Source organism: Salmo trutta, chromosome 21 (genome assembly GCF_901001165.1).
Source record: "Salmo trutta chromosome 21, fSalTru1.1, whole genome shotgun sequence".
In the NCBI taxonomy this organism is placed as follows: Eukaryota; Metazoa; Chordata; class Actinopteri; order Salmoniformes; family Salmonidae; genus Salmo; species Salmo trutta.
The window spans coordinates 21568648-21586845 of NC_042977.1; the positions used below are offsets into that span (position 1 = coordinate 21568648).

The 18198-nt window shown below is 40.1% G+C and overlaps 1 long non-coding RNA gene across 2 annotated transcripts in view; it reads right to left on the reverse strand.

The window, feature by feature from the left end:
- The window catches only part of LOC115156930 (uncharacterized), a 19515-nt gene continuing 1317 nt past the window's right edge, over positions 1 to 18198 (reverse strand). For both annotated transcript variants that reach the window (XR_003868348.1, XR_003868349.1), the window contains exons 2-3: positions 11069 to 11203; positions 1 to 222 (exon numbers count right to left, since the gene is read on the reverse strand). This is a non-coding gene — a long non-coding RNA (uncharacterized LOC115156930). The remainder of the gene's footprint in view (positions 223 to 11068; positions 11204 to 18198) is intronic.

The following is an 18198-nucleotide window of genomic DNA, read 5'->3' on the forward strand; positions in this document are numbered from 1 at the left end:
GCCTCATTGCCAAAATCCCAAAGTATCCCTTTAAGTAGCAACTGACTGACTGACAGGCAGTCAGTCAGACAGGGACTTGACAGCACTCTACTCACAGATATCCCCCTCTCCCATTTATCTCCCGTCTCCACCCTAGGTGCCACGTGGTCTCCCATCTCCTTCATAGTGGCATCAGCTGGACCCCATCGCATAACCTCTTGGTCTAGCCAGGTGAATCAAGAGCTTCAACAGAGACGGAAGATGAAGCGAGACATGTTTCAGTGGATGTCAATGAACTAAGTAGACCAGACCCAGCTGATATCACATTGGGTGTCTATGGGAGATCCACCCTCTTAAGTAGACAATGGTAAACGGCCTTGTCTTCACCCCAACCTAGTAGGAGACTCTGAAATTCCACCCTCAGTGTTTCCCTTAAAGATGGAGGAAGCTCACCTGCTTGCTCTACCCATCCAGTACTGTTACATCATATTTGCTTGAGTCAATACTTAGGATACATCTTACTACACAATAGTGAAAATCCTACATTCAATGCATATGAAATGTTTGTGTGAAGTATAATGTAAATAGGTCATTGATTTGTCATGCCCAATCTGAACATTTAAACCATCACAAGTTATGTTGACAATATACCCTTACTGTAAATAGTGCAGGCTCTACTGCAGCCTCTGGACATTTACACCTGGATCTTGCAGCTAGCTAGCTGCTACCCGAGTGACTATTGGCTAACGTTGGTCCCGGAGCTAACATCAATTATTCCGGAGCTAGCGAGCTGAAGAGTTCCATCAGCCACTCCTGGGCTACAATCACCTATCCGGACCCGTTTTACTGCCGATGCGGAGCCCCATCGGGCCTTCACGACCGGACTACCGACATTATCTGCCCGAGGGAGTTATCCAACTGGCCCCTCCGTCGCGACGTAACCTGAACACCCATCTGCGGCCCGCTAATCGTTAGCTGTCTTATTGGCTGCTATCTGAATAGGTCTCTCAGACAATTTTTTTTGGGGGGGCCACTATAACTATTTTGCCAATTGGACTGGTCCCCCCTACCACACGGAACCCCACTAATCTACAGACGGAAACGCACGAGGTGGCTAAAAACAGACCTCATTCCATCTTCTGCCAGCTTGCTACCTATGGCCCGGCTAGCTGTCTGAATCTCACGGGACCCTTATGATCACTCGGCTAAGCATGCCTTGTCCATTGCTGTTCTGGTTAGTGTTTATTGGCTTATTTCACTGTAGATCCTCTAGCTCTGGTCATTATACCTTATCCAAACGTTCAGTTCCACCACCCACACATGCTATGACATCTTCTGGTTTCAATGATGTTTCTAGAGACAATATCTCTCTCATCATCACTCAATGCCTAGGTTTACCTCCAATGTATTCACATCCTACCATACCTTTGTCTGTACATTATACCTTGAAGCTATTTTATCGCCCCCAGAAACCTGCTCCTTTTACTCTCCATTCTGGACGTCATAGACGACCAATTCTCATAGCTTTTATCCGTACCCTTATCTTACTCCTCCTCTGTTCCTCTGGTGATGTAGAGGTGAATCCAGGCCCTGCAGTGCTAAGCTCCACTCCTATTCCCCAGGCGCTCTCTTTTGATGACTTCTGTAACCGTAATAGCCTTGGTTTCATGCATGTTAACATTAGAAGCCTTCTCCCTAAGTTTGTTTTATTCACTGCTTTAGCACACTCTGCCAACCCGGATGTCCTAGCCGTGTCTGAATCCTGGCTTAGGAAGTCTACCAAAAACTCTAAATCTTCATCCCTAACTACAACATTTTCAGACAAGCTAGAATGGCCAAAGGGGGCGGTGTTGCAATCTACTGCTGAGATAGCCTGCAGAGTTGTGTCCTACTATCCAGGTCTGTACCCAAACAATTTGAACTTCTACTTTTAAAAATCCATCTCTCTAAAAACAAGTCTCTCACCGTTGCCGCCTGCTATAGATCACCCTCTGCCCCCAGCTGTGCTCTGGACACCATATGTGAACTGATTGCCCCCCATCTATCTTCAGAGCTTGTGCTGCTAGGTGACCTAAACTGGGACATGCTTAACACCCCAGCCATCCTACAATCTAAGCTTGATGCCCTCAATCTCACACAAATTATCAATGAACCTACCAGGTACCACCCCAAAGCCGTAAACACGGGCACCCTGATAGATATCATCCTAACCAACTTGCTCTCTAAATACACCTCTGCTGTTTTCAACCAAGATCTCAGCGATCACTGCCTGCATCCGTAATAGGGTCAGCGGTCAAACGACCTCCACTCATCACTGTCAAACGCTCCCTGAAATATTTCAGCGAGCAAGCCTTTCTAATCAACCTGGCCCGGGTATCCTGGAAGGAAGCCTCATCCCGTCAGTAGAGGATGCCTGGTTATTTTTTTTAAATGCCTTCCTCACCATCTTAAATAAGCATGCCCCATTCAAGAAATTTAGAACCAGGAACAGATATAGCCCTTGGTTCTCTCCAGACCTGACTGCCCTTAACCAACACAAAAACATTCTGTGGCGTTCTGCCTGAGCATCGAACAGCTCCCGTGATATGCAACTTTTCAGGGAAGATAGAAACCAATATACACAGGCAGTTAGAAAAGCCAAGGCTAGCTTTTTCAAGCAGAAATTTGCTTCCTGCAACACAAACTCAAAAACGTTCTGGGACACTGTAAAGTCCATGGAGAATAAGAACACCTCCTCCCAGCTGCCCACTGCACTGAGGATAGGAAACTCTGTCACCTCCGATAAATCCACTATAATTGAGAATTTCAATAAGCATTTTTCTACGGCTGGCCATGCTTTCCACCTGGCTACCCCTACCGCGGTCAACAGCACTGCACCCCCCCACAGCTACTCGCCCAAGCCTCCCCCATTTCTCCTTATCCCAAATCCAGTCAGCTGATGTTCTGAAAGAGCTGCAAAATCTGGACCCCTACAAATCAGCCAGGCTAGACAATCTGGACCCTTTCTTTCTAAAATTATCTGCCGAAATTGTTGCAACCCCTATTACTAGCCTGTTCAACCTCTCATGTCGTCTGAGATTCCAAAAGATTGGAAAGCAGCTGCTGTCATCCCCCTCTTTAATGGAGGGGACACTCTTGACCCAAACTGCTACTGACCTATATCCATCCTACCCTGCCTTTCTAAGGTCTTCGAAAGCCAAGTCAACAAACAGATTACCGACCATTTCGAATCCCACCGCACCTTCTCCGCTATGCAATCTGGTTTCAGAGCTGGTCATGGGTGCACCTCAGCCACGCTCAAGGTCCTAAACGATATCGTAACAGCCATCGATAAGAAACAATACTGTGCTGCCGTATTCATTGACCTGGCCAAGGCTTTCGACTCTGTCAATCACCACATCCTCATCGGCAGACTCAATAGCCTTGGTTTCTGAAATGATTGCCTCGCCTGGTTCACCAACTACTTCTCTGATAGAGTTCAATGTGTCAAATCGGATGGCCTGTTGTCCGGGCCTCTGGTAGTCTCTATGGGGGTGCCACAGGATTCAATTCTAGGGCCAACTCTTTTCTCTGTATACATCAATGATGTCGCTCTTGCTGCTGGTGAGTCTCTGATCCACCTCTACGCAGACGGCACCATTCTGTATACTTCTGGCCCTTCTTTGGACACTGTTAACAACCCTCCAGACGAGCTTCAATGCCAAACGAACTCTCCTTCCATGGCCTCCAACTGCTCTTAAATACAAGTAAAACTAAATGTATGCTCTTCAACCGATTGCTGCCCGCACCTGCCCGCCCGTCCAGCATCACTACTCTGGACGGTTCTGACTTAGAATATGTGGACAACTACAAATACCTAGGTGTCTGGTTAGACTGTAAGCTCTCCTTCTAGACTTACATCAAACATCTCCAATCCAAAGTTAAATCTATAATTGGCTTCCTATTTCGCAACAAAGCATTCTTCACTCATGCTGCCAAACATACCCTCGTAAAACTGACCATCCTACCGATCCTCGACTTCGGCGATGTCATTTACAAAATAGCCTCCAATACCCTACTCAGTAAACTGGATGCAGTCTATCACAGTGCCATCCATTTTGTCACCAAAGCCCCATATACTACCCACCACTGCGACCTGTATGCTCTCGTTGGCTGGCCCTCGCTTCATACTCGTCGCCAAACCCACTGGCTCCAGGTCATCCACAAGACCCTGCTAGGTAAAGTCCCCCCTTATCTCAGCTTACTGGTCACCATAGCAACACCCACCTGTAGCACGCGCTTCAGCAGGTATATCTCTCTGGTCACCCCCAAAGCCAATTCCTCCTTTGGCCGTCTCTCCTTCCAGTTCTCTGCTGCCAATGACTGGAACGAACTACAAAAATCTCTGAAACTGGAAACACATCTCCCTCACTAGCTTTAAGCACCAGTTGTCAGAGCAGCTCACAGATCACTGCACCTGTACATAGCCCATCTATAATTTAGCCCAAACAACTACCACTTCCCCTACTGTATTTATTTATTTAGCTCCTTTGCACCCCATTATTTCTACTTTCTTCCACTACAAATCTCCATTCCAGTGTTTTACTTGCTATATTGTATTTACTTTGCCACAATGGCCTTTTTTGCCTTTACCTCCCTTATCTCACCTCATTTGCTCACATTGTATATAGACTTATTTTTCTACTGTATTATTGACTGTATGTTTGTTTTGCTCCATGTGTAACTCTGTGTTGTTGTATGTGTCGAACTGCTTTGCTTTATCTCGGCCAGGTCGCAGTTGTAAATGAGAACTTGTTCTCAACTTGCCTACCTGGTTAAATAAAGGTGAAATAAATTAAAAAATTAAAAAAACTGTACCCTTGGGGACCTGTGATGGAGAAATTGTCCTGAAGGTTACAGTAATTATTGTCCTAGAAAAAGCACATGTGGTCAAGAAACAGGTTATAATTTGTATGTTTCATAAAATATATACCCTGAGAACACCTTCCTAATATTGAGTTGCAAACCACCCTTTGCTTTCAGAACAACATCAATTCATCTTAGCATGGACTATACATGGGACACTGGCTCATGTAGACACCAATGCCTCCCATGGTTGTGTCAAGTTGGCTGGATATCCTTTCGGTGGTGGACCATTCTTGATACACACAGGAAACTGTTGAGCATGAAAAACAGTACACAATCAGTACACAATCCAAGAAATTATCTCAAGGCTTAAAAATCCTTCTTTAACCTGTGTCCTCCCCTTCATCTACACTGATTGAAGTGGATTTAACAAGTGACATAAATAAGTGATCATCACCTGGATTCACCTGGTCAGTCTATGTCATGGAAAGAGCAGGTGTTCTTAATGTTTTGTATACTCAGTGTAAGTTTCTCTTTAAGTTACAAGATTAAAATCACTGTCACTTTTTGTTTGTTTGTGAGCCAGTACCAACAGTTATCAAACAATAATACATACCCGGATGGTAGTCTCTAGAACAGCGTTTCCCAAACTTAATCCTGGGGACTCCAATGAGTGCACATTTTGTTTTTTGCCCTAGCACTACACAGCTGATTCAAATGATCAACTCATCATTAAGCTTGAATTATTTGAATCAGCTGTGTAGTGCTACGGCAAAAACCAAAACGAACACCTTCTGGGATCCCCAGGACCGGATTTGGGAAAGGCTGCTCTAGACAGACAGGTTGCTTCCCACAATGTACTTATATTTCGGCTTACATGTCTGTACGTAAAGAACGTCAGTTTGGCATAGAGGAAAGGGCGGAGTTGGGACATCCGACCTTCCTACGTCACTGCCTTATCCAATTGTCCTAGCAAAGCGTTTCCCAACTCTAATCCTCCAGTACCCCCAACAGTACACATTTGTATTGTAGCCCCAGAAAAGCACACCTGATTCCATTTGTAAACTAATCATCAAGCCCTTGATGAGTTGAATGTGTTTGTCCGGGGCTACAACATACATTAGTATGGTTGGGGGTACTGGAGGACCGGAGTTTAGAAACACTCTCCCAGCACAATGAGGGAGCACTATTAACCTGAGCTGCGGTGCCCGGGTCTATGGCCTATGACGTTAACAGGCAAACATGGTGAGGGAGGAGTGCCCTTCTCAGATCGAACAATAATCTGCGCTGCTCTGTCATGTTGTCAACAAGGCAGCATGGTGCATCATCCAGAAACATACAGTACCGGTCAAAAGTTTGGACACACCTACTCATTCAAGGGTTTTTCTTAATTTGTACCCTTTTCTACACTGTAGAATAATAGTGAAGACATCAAAACTATGAAATAACACATATGGAATCATGTAGTAACCAAAAAAGTGTTAAACAAATACAAATATATTGTATATATTTAGAGTGTGCCAAGCTGTCATCAAGGCAAAGGGTGGCTACTTTAAATAATCTCAAATATAAAATAAATAACCCTTTTTTGGTTACTACATGATTTCATACATGTTGTTTCATAGTTTTGATGTCTTCAATATTATTCTACAATGTAGAAAATAGTAAAACTAAAGAAAAACCCTTGAATGAGTAGGTGTGTCCAAACTTTTGACTGGTACTGTATATAAAATATATGTTCAAATGTTCAAACTAATACTCATTGGGAAGGCAGCTAAAGCGTTTTTATCTAAAGCAATCACTTTTGCATGTGAAAACACAGAATCCTACTCAATACTCCACATGCTTAATTTAGCCTAGGCTACGTCACTTGTGTTTTGAGCCAACTTTGCAATGGGCTTTGAATGGGGCACCTGGCTGACGTCCAAGAGGCAATTCCAAAAGAAATGCAATCACTTTTCACCCGGTGAAAACTCTCCCCATCGGGGTAACCCGGGCCAGATAATCAAATCTCCTCAATTCCTGACTGCATTTTAAGCCCCGCCCACCCAAACATATGATTTATTAGGAGAGTTGTCTGTCTGAGGAGGACCCTCCCCGGAACAATTTTTTGAAGTTACCAAAAGAGTCCGTCATTAATCCCAAACCTAATCACTGCTGTTGCCTTGGTCTGGTTTTCCAAAACTACCCAGATGGTGGCTTGCGCTCCACTCAATCAATACCTTAAATATCTTGGACTACAAAGCATTAAGTTACTTTACTTACATTTCATAATATTAATAAATACCTTACTGAAGTCACCATCACACCAAGCATAGGGAAGCACGTGGAGTAGTGCTTGGGGAAAAAACTACAAAAACAACGATAGCCGACAACCATGAATGCAGGGCAAACTATATTAGGACAGACGCAAGATTGTAGCTAGCTCCAACCAGAGCTCTGCAGCTCAGACATTTGCAGTTTGGACCGACAGCTTTTTCTTGGACCCAAGTGCCATGGTCACGTTCCTGCTCCCCGCACTGCCCTAACATCTCTCTTCGAAGGACACATATCTTTTTTTGTTTTTACAGCTTTTCAGCTACATATACATACTTTAACATATATGTTACTTTTATATACAGCAATCACATAACAATAATACATTACCAAACATAAGATCCTTAATCCCACCCCTCAGACACTCTCAGCCCATCCCACCTATCACCATAGACCTCATTTGGTTTCCATATTTTTCAATTGTGCTGTGATGTTTTACATTTTTAACCTTTCTAAATCGCATAGAATCCACAGATTGTGAGCTAAAGATGAAAACCTTTCCTACGAGTATTATTATATTATTGATTGATTGACTATTGCTTTCCAAATCGCCCAACACTGCTATTGGTAAGGTTAATTTGAAGTTAATGATTTTTTTAACCATTCCTGAACCTGTGACCAGAAACAAGCTACATAGGGTCAGTACCAGAATAAATGATCTAGTGATTTTGTTTCTTCGCAGCACAATCTATAGAGCTGAGATTGTTGTATGCCCCATATATTTAGCATTCTGTTGGTGGCAAGAATTTTGTATAATAATTTAAAATTGAAAAACTCTATGTGTTGAATCAAGTGTTTTTTTTTGTATCAGTTCATAAACCATGTGCCATGGAATCGGTACATAAAAAATCTCTTCACGTGTATTTTGCTACCTGTATGGAGCAGCTGTCAACATTTTTGTTCTCAAATGAAACTGCTATATTTTTCTATTTATGCCAATCTTTTTCAGCCTGTTTTGGTCTTTAATATAAGGCAGACAAACAAATTCCCTACCTTCTCCCTCTTCCACTTACCTCCTCCATTTTTTGTTGTAGTGATGCAGTCAGTTGGTTGTAAGTTTGTATTGAGCAGGCATTCCCATATATTTTCGATAGCTGCATATGTGACACAACTCCATCGTTTCGATTCATAATATCATTAATGACTATAATACAATTTTTTTATCCATAAATAATGTTTTTTTTATGAATAAGTATATTTGAGTTTAACCATACTATTTGTTTTAATATTTGTTCTATTTCTTCTGGAAGATAAAACTGAAATTGTGACCAGCTTTGTATGGTTTGTTTAAGTAAGGTCGATACTTTAAACAAAATGTAATTTTCAATTAGTCGGAAATGAGCAGTTGTAATCTGTATAAAGACAAAAAGGCAATTTTTTTAACAAAGGATGAACCTTTCTTAATAATCTACTGGAGAACCATTTTGGGTTTAAGTATAACTTATGTATGAGTGAAGCTTTTAGTGAGAGGTTTAATACTTTAATATGTAATCATTTTAGCCCCCCAAACTCATATTCATGATATAAATAGGCATGTTAGAGGCTGTCAGGCTTAGCATTCTAAATAAAGTGAAATATGTTTTGCTCATATGATTTAAAAAACGAGTTGTCAGGAGTAGGCAGCGCCATTAATAAGTAAACTGTGATAGGACCAAAGAGATAATCAATGTGATTTTTGCATAAATAGGCAAGTATTTACCTCTCTATGGTTGCATAATGTTATCTATTTTTGCAAACTTTCTATTGAAATTGATTGTAGTAAGTTAATTTATATATTATTTTAAATATGAATACCAAGTTGGTCTGTATTTTTTTCCAGACTGAAAATATTTAATTGCCTCAAAAAGTTCCTCCTCTGCAAGTTGGCCTTCACACAGGTCTTTCTGTAAATGTGTTATTTTTACATTATTATTATTAGGAAATAAATCCTTACAGTTAACATCATTCAGTGGAGATGGAGGAGACTGAAAAGAATACATATGTTTGAAATATTTTGCTTCCTCTTTCAAAATATAATTTGGTGAACCATAGATGACTGTCATTTGTAACTAGTTTCTGTAAATCATTTTTGGTAGCATTCCTGTTTATTTAAGAAGAATTTAGTGCATTTTTCACAATTTTCCATCCAATTCGTTCTATTTAAAAAGAAAATACATTACACTTGATTGTTCTTGTATAAGTTCCTGCAATCCTTTTTGTTTTTCCTAACCTATTTTGTGCCTCTATTGTACAGTTTCTATTACCATCTACCTGCACTGTTATCTACCTGCACACACATACAATACGGGGATCTGCTGTACCTATGTTATGCAGAAGAATGTCAATTATTAATTATTTTGTCTTAATTAAGAACAAATCGACATCCAGTAGGCTTTGATTAAATTTCCAATATCCCCATCCACATGGAAATTCTGTAAGAGTTACTTGGAGGCCAATTAGATGGTGGTCTGATCGCATTTGGTCTCCTATTAATACTCATAAACTTTTGATGCCAGTAAGAATGAGGTACTTAAAACCATATTATAATCTTCCACCATAATAATAGATTCAGTCGTTGCTTGTGAGATCAATAGATTATTATATATATTTTCAACAAAGTGTGGATCGTCATTATTTGGCCCACAGATTCATTAGCCAGATCTGGTTTTGGTCCAATAGCATACTTAAAAGGATCCATCTTCCTTGAGGATCTGTTTGCACAGTTTGCACAATTGGATTAAAATAGTTGCTAATTAATATAATCACCCCTTTTGAGTTTCCTTGCCCATGACAGAAATATATTTCTCCCTCTCAGTCATTTTTCTACCCAACTTCATCTATTTATTTAGAGTGAGTTTCCTGTAAACAATAGATATTATATTCTTTCTCTTTTAGCTAGGTAAAAATGTATATTTTTTTATGTTCTGCTAAGCCATTACAATTGTAACTGGCTATTCTTATTTCACCACTTACCATAATGATACCCAAGTTTCCATTATACTTACCACAACCAATGTTTGTAAACCTACCATCAAAAAGCACCATGATGATTAAGTGTCCACATAGCTGTACCATAATATTTTCACTGTTAAACATACTGTAGCTGCAACTGTGTAAACCTTCAATTGTCCTAATATTCCACCCACTAACCCCCCCCCCCCCCCCCCCCCCCCCATTTAGGTCTGCTGTCACTAAGACCATCAGACCATCTCCCTGACTCATGACGCACACTTGCTTCCTAAGGCAAACCCTTGGCTGCCAGTTGGCGCAGGCCAGAGGAAAATATGGGCAGTCCCATGATAACATAATTAAGTACTGCCACCACACATTCAAAGCCCCATAGGTCTATTGCATATCTGTGGGGGTGCTTTTTAAGAGAGAACCAACCAAATAACATGGAAAACAGTCAGATTGCTTTTTATATTAACAACAATAATAGATAATATTAAAGGAAATAATAACAGCACAATACTATAAATTCATGCTCATTTAAGAAATGAAAAGAAAAATACCTATAAATATCGCAAGACCAGTTATTTTTGTCCATTACATGCACTCTGCCTTTCGGCAGAGAAACATATTTCATCTAGTCCTCATTACATCCTGTTTTATTCTGACAAAAAGGAAGAAGGAAAAAGGAACATTCATTCTTATGGCTGCTAATGACTGCCAGTTAAAATTCGTAATTTTTAATTGTACTCTTCTCATGCACAAAGAGCTTGAACATAACACTACTTTCAAACTCTAAATATATAAAAACAATATATTCATACCAAGAGGATAGAATGATAATCTACTGTACAAATAGCAAACAGAGAGAGATGTAAATTGAATCTGCACAATTTACATTTGTACAGTAAATACATAAAACAGTAATATAAAACAGTAATTTACAATCTATCAGGTGCCACAACAGGTGCCCTTCCTTTCCATGGGAGAGCAAACTCACCTGGCTGACAGTGGACCGTTTCAGCAGGATCTAAAAGACAGGAGGAGGTCTGCTGGAGCACCTAGAGGAGCTGACGGAGTTAACCACACACAGCAATAGCGTTGGTCAGGTGGCCCACTCCCTTCTCATAGTCTCCTGAGGGTTGGAAAAAAAAATACATTAGTTGAAAAGGAACACTGTCAGGTCGGGATTAGATGAACACTAAACTAATAGAAAATAATATAGAAATAATATATTTTAAAAATAACTTCTGAAAACTTCTAATCAGGCAACAGCCCCCTTACAGTCTCTGGTACTGTCCCCTGAGATAATTTAATACTTCATTATTGTAAGTCATCCAACCATGATAAAATGTAAAAGGATCTGCAGGACTTTTCAATTTCCATGATCCAGACTTACTATGTAATAATTATGATTTACATATCTCATAATAATGACTTACTATCTCATAATTATGACTTATAACTATAAAATGGAAACTATTGGCTATAACATAGTCAGATAATTTTTTGGGGTGGGGGGAACGGGCTTCCACATTCCATAGTGATCAAAACATAGCACTGTGTTAGAGAGGAAGAGGCAAAGTGAGAGGGCTCACTCTCGCCAAAATCTCTCAAGAATGAGCCCAATGCATGTCTATTGGCTTAATATGCAGACCTAAGCTTGTCGCCTGTCTTCCCGCCTTTGGGAAAACGACTCCCATTGTTATGGCGGAGACATGAGCATCTTGTCATTATACACAGATCTCTGACTGAGTGATATTTTGTAATCAGAATAATCTGACGTCTGGCGTCAAATCTGTGAGCTTCATGTAGCTTTCAATTATGCCCGAAGATGTGAGGAACAAATTATACTGTTTGATTTCAGATATTCTGTATATTTGAGATCACATCCATTTATGGGTTGGTTTACGTACATACAAACACTGGTACCCAAAGTAATACTAAATAAGCAATGGTATCCCCTCTGAATGTTGTTATACTTTTTGGATAAGATATTTAAGAGCCAGAAGCCTTATGTGGTTCTAGACACTATGACAGTATGGACTTGGCTGGTGAACAAGACTATCCAGCCACGCCCACTGCTAGTGAACAACATATAGGGTATCAGGACAGAATGTTCTAACCAAAAGATGTGACATGTTCTGAAAGCTATGATCATCTTTGGAGACAACCATTTTTACTTTCATTTTACTACCCTCTCACTAATCTAAAATTATCTGGAGAAGGTTTGTCATTTCCTTTGCAAAGGAATGAAGCAAAGTCTCCTCCGTGGCAAATGGAAACTATTGGCCAAAGCCCTCCCTTCCGCTAATTTCACCGTGTTTATCAAGGCTAAAAATGACATTTTTGTTTTCATACATTTTTACGATATAGCCAATTTTGACATTGTGGCTGTGGAATCTAGTGGAAACTGTTCATCATCCGCACATGGGCTTGAAAATCACAGCACCAGATTAAGCACCGCCTTCTCCCAATCCTTATTCGTCCAAATAATCAATTAAGAAAACCCCAAACTAGGAACTACTGCTACGCGTAATCACATAATTCTATGTGAGCTTTTTAATTATATATATATTTTTTATTAACTACAAATCAATACAGGAAGTACATGTGGGAACACAAGTATATATACATAATATACAAAGGACAATTGGGCTAGGGGCGGGGCTAGGGAGTACAATATCACATTATACAAGGACCTTAAGGGACATACATACACTATTCTAACAGCTGTTTTGTCAGTAGAGTTTTAAATTGTCTTAAAATACAGTTCAATTTCCTTTTGTAAGGTAAGGAAATGTGGTGTTTTGTTTGTAAATTTACATTTGTGAATATGAAATTTGGCCAAAAGAATAATGAAATTAATTACATAAAAATGTTTTAGCTTATTTCTATCGTAGGTAAAGAATCCAAGCAGTACATCTCACCACAATAGTGTAAGATCTTCATAAATGTGTTCAAATATAAATCTACTGATGTCTTGTTTTCTTACATGAATACAATGCCAAAAAAGATGCAACACTGTTTCTGGGTGGTAATTACAAAAGGAGCAATTAGAGTTTATGCTTTCCTTATACTTCTTCATATAGTGGTTGGCAGGATAACATTTATGAATAATTTTAAAGGAAACTTCGTTAATTTTGTTAACAAGTACGTATATGTGGCAACATCCAAAATTTTTCCAACAGATATTAGCAATAAATCCATTCCAATAAGGCATGACATAAGGTGTAGATACAACATCCTGTTGAAACAAGGCTCGTACCGCTCTGTTATTGAATAGACCAAAAGAGAAACAAATCTTTCCTACTGATGAGTCAGGGTCAACGGAAGGTAGGCACTGAGGGTCAGGTCTTGACATGTTCCTGAATAATAAAGCAACACCTGAGGGAATGGCATCTAAAACAATTGCAAAATCTTTAGGTGTTACAGGGACCTTGTAAAGTGATAAGAATTCCTTATAACTGAGCAAAAGACCCTCTGTATTTACCAGTTGGCTCACAATAGGATATTATTTTGGAACCAATATTCTAAAAACAAAGAAGTATTTTTATACAATATATTCAGATTCTTCCATACAGTGAGGGAAAAAAGTATTTGATCCCCTGCTGATTTTGTACGTTTGCCCACTGACAAAGAAATGATCAGTCTATAATTTTAATGGTAGGTTTATTTGAACAGTGAGAGATGGAATAACAACAAAAAAATCCAGAAAAACGCATGTCAAAAATGTTATAAATTGATTAGCATTTTAATGAGGGAAATAAGTATTTGACCCCCTCTCAATCAGAAAGATTTCTGGCTTCCAGGTGTCTTTTATACAGGTAACGAACTGAGATTACGGGCACACTCTTAAAGGGAGTGCTCCTAATCTCAGTTTGTTACCTGTATAAAAGACACCTGTCCACAGAAGCAATCAATCAATCAGATTCCAAACTCTCCACCATGGCCAAGACCAAAGAGCTCTCCAAGGATGTCAGGGACAAGATTTTAGATCTACAGAAGGCTGGAATGGGCTACAAGACTATCGCCAAGCAGCTTGGTGAGAAGGTGACGACAGTTGGTGCGATTTTTCGCAAATGGAAGAAACACAATAGAACTGTCAATATCCTTCGTCCTGGGGCTCCATGCAAGATCTCACCTCGTGGAGTTGCAATGATCATGAGAACGGTGAGGAATCAGCCCAGAACTACACGGGAGGATCTTGTCAATGATCTCAAGGCAGCTGGGACCATAGTCACCAAGAAAACAATTGGTAACACACTTCGCCATGAAGGACTGAAATCCTGCAGCGCCCGCAATGTCCCCCTGCTCAAGAAAGCACATATACATGCCCATCTGAAGTTTGCCAATGAACATCTGAAGGATTCAGAGAACAACTGGGTGAAAGTGTTGTGGTCAGATGAGACCAAAATGGAGCTCTTTGGCATCAACTCAACTCGCTGTGTTTGGAGGAGGAGGAATGCTGCCTATGACCCCAAGAACACCATCCCCACCGTCAAACATGGAGGTGGAAACATTATGCTTTGGGGGTGTTTTTCTGCTAAGGGGACAGGACAACGTCACCGCATCAAAGGGACGATGGACGGGGCCATGTACTGTCAAATCTTGGGTGAGAACCTCCTTCCCTCAGCCCGGGTATTGAAAATGGGTCGTGGCTGGGTATTCCAGCATGACAATGACCCAAAACACACGGCCAAGGCAACAAAGGAGTGACTCAAGAAGAAGCACATTAAGGTCCTGGAGTGGCCTAGCCAGTCTCTAGACCTTAATCCCATAGAAAATCTGTGGAGGGAGCTGAAGGTTCGAGTTGCCAAACGCCAGCCTCGAAACCTTAATGACTTGGAGAAGATCTGCAAAGAGGAGTGGGACAAAATCCCTCCTGAGATGTGTGCAAACCTGGTGGCCAACTACAAGAAACGTCTGACCTCTGTGATTGCCAACACGGGTTTTGCCACCAAGTACTAAGTCATGTTTTGCAGAGGGGTCAAATACATATTTCCCTCATTTCTTTGTCAGTGGGCAAACGTACAAAATCAGCAGGGGATCAAATACTTTCTTCCCTCACTGTATATTATATCTGTGAGGAGAAAAATCCTTTGCAATGGTTATGCCTAAATATGTAAGTTCTTCTTTTACTGGAATACCATAATATGAAGGTGTCACACAATCTCTGACAGCCATGAGTTCACATTTATTAATGTTAAGATATAGACCAGATGCTTTGCAAAAGGCTTGTATCACATTTATCGATATGGGAATTTGGTTAGCATCTTTCAGAAAAAGTGTAGTATCGTCAGCCAGCTGACTTATACTTTCTTTACCAGCTATGGAAATACCTTGTACAGGACTATTATTTAAAGAATTTGTAAGAAGTTGGGTGATTAATAAAAACAGGTACGGAGAGATAGGACAACCTTGCCTAATTCCTCTCTTTAACTCAAATCTAGGTGAGGTGCCATATTTCAATTTGATAGAGCTGTTACCATTTGTATAGAGAGTCTTAATAGCCTTACAGAAAAAATCCCCAAAGCCAAGTCTCTCAAGGGAGTGGAAGAGGAACTGATGCTCTACTGTGTCAAATGCTTTATAAAAATCTAAAAATAATATGAAGCTATCCTCGGTTATTAGGTCTGAGTAGTCAAGTATGTCTAATACTAGTCTGATATTGTTAGAAATATGTCTGTTCCTCATAAAGCCAGACTGTGGTTCGTCAATGATTGCATCCAGGACTTCTTTAATTATTTTTGCAAGTAGTAAGGCTAATATCTTATAGTCATTATTAAGAAGACAAATTGGACGCCAGTTATCGATGAGCAGCACTTCTTTTTCAGGCTTAGGTATCAGTGTTATTAACACCTGACTCATTTTAGGAGGGAGAACATTGTTTTTAATACTCTCTAAAAATACTTCAAATTCTATGTGAGCCTTGACAGACTGGGACATACTCTTTTCACACCACTTCGATACAGCTACGTCCGGAAGTGATTTTCGTAGCAGATTTGGAGAGCATTTTTGCTAACCCTAATAACACTGTACACAAACCGGCCCCGCGTGCACGATCGTGCGCACATTGATTTTGTCCCCCAACACCAAACTCGATCATGACACGCAGGTTGAAATATCAAAACAAACTCTGAACCAATTATATTAATTTGGGGATAGGTCAAAAAGCATTAAACATTTATGGCAATTTAGCTAGCTTGCTTGCAGTTGCTAGCTAATTTGTCTTGGGATATAAACGTTGAGTTGTTATTTTACCTGAAATGCACAAGGTGCTCTACTCGACAATTAATCCACACATAAAACGGTCAACCAAATCGTTTCTAGTCATCTCTCCTCCTTCCAGGCTTTTTCTTCTTTGGACTTTATATGGTGATTGGCATCTAACTTTCATAGTTACCATGACAACTGACCGAACTCAATTCATCTTTCAATCACCCACGTGGGTATAACCAATGAGGAGATGGCACATGGGTATCTGCTTCTATAAACCAATGAGGAGATGGGAGAGGCAGGACTTGCACCGCATTCAGCGTCACAAATAGAACTGACTTCTATTTTAGCGCTTGTTGGCACGACGCGAGTGGTGTGGTCAGCATGTTAACTCTTTTCCTAACCTTAACCTAATTCTCCTAACCTGCCCCGATAAAGTAACTTTGTCATAGCAGTATTGAAGTTGTGTGAAAAGAGTGTTTTTCTGACAGATTCTTGCCGTTTCACTGGCAATGAGAATTTGTCCACAAGACGAGAGATTACTACTCACTAACAACATGAACAGTGTTTGAATGTGTTCTGATTTGTCATGTTGTTTGCCAGGAGATGTTCCCTGCTATTCTTGTATTAACTTAATCTACTGTACAAATGGCAAACAGAGAGAGATGTAAATTGAATCTGCACAATTTTTTACGTTTGTACAGGACTATTATTGAAGAATTTATATTAAGAGAGACGAGATCACTACAGATTGTAATGAGGAGAAATGTACTCTTATAAGAAATACCCCATCAACACCCCTCCTCACCACCCTCAGCACAGAGGACACTTTCCTGGAAACTGGAAACAGCATGATAAGAGGGACACAAAGTGCAGAGCCCTAGTCAAAAGTAGTGAACTACAAAGGGAATAGAGTGCCATTTGGGACACAGGCAATGTTAACTCTAATAAGACTATCTAAATGCACATGGTCTGAAATCGATGCTCTTCATTATAATGCTAATAGACAATTTGTTTTTCAATAAATTCCCTGGATTTCCAGAATTAGGAGGGAATAAACTGGAAATCCTGAATCTTTCAACCATGATTTCTTGGAAACCAGTGAATTTCTTTATTGCAACCTATTTGCAACCTTAATCTGAATTATATTAATCATATGAGGTGTGCTGATGACATACTTCCTGCTCTGATTATTTACAGTAGCTAGTAGGCCATATTAGTAGGCTAATATTCTCTATCTAGGTGTTTGTTTGAGACAATGGAGAACAGGCTCTTTTGATATGTGTACATTTCTGGCACTGAAAGCATTCTTTCTCAGGTTTTCAAGGACGTTTGTCTCGACATGGTGTTACAGAGAAGCATTTCAGGAAGGTGTGGACTTTGTTCAAATCAACAGTATACGCCCCTACAGTTTACCATGGCCGTTAGTCAGTTGGAGGTTCATTCTGTTAGTTGTCTTGGAAAATGCCTCTGTCTCTGTCCTATGAATTCCACTATGACTTCCACTATTCATCAATACACTGATCCTTTCCAGCAAACACTTCTCTGTTTGTATTAGCCACAAAATGCATTAATCATACATTGAACTGTATGATGTTGACATCACTTCTGTATTCTCTGTAATTCTTTCTTCATAGATAAATGGATATTACAATTTTACATGCAGCACAACACAACCTACTTAGACATCAATGATAAGATACTGCACAGTATGTGGTGAATCCATGGTATTTGTTGAAGGGTTGAAGCCTGTATAATCTCTTGCGGACAGATTTGACCAAACTAGGCAAAATTTTAGTTCTGGGTTAATCGAGAGTAAAGCCTATATAAAGTTAAGATACATCTGAGTCAAACGGAAGGGACATTTTCATCAGATAGCAAGCCTCCAGTAACTGTGCATTGATGGTGACA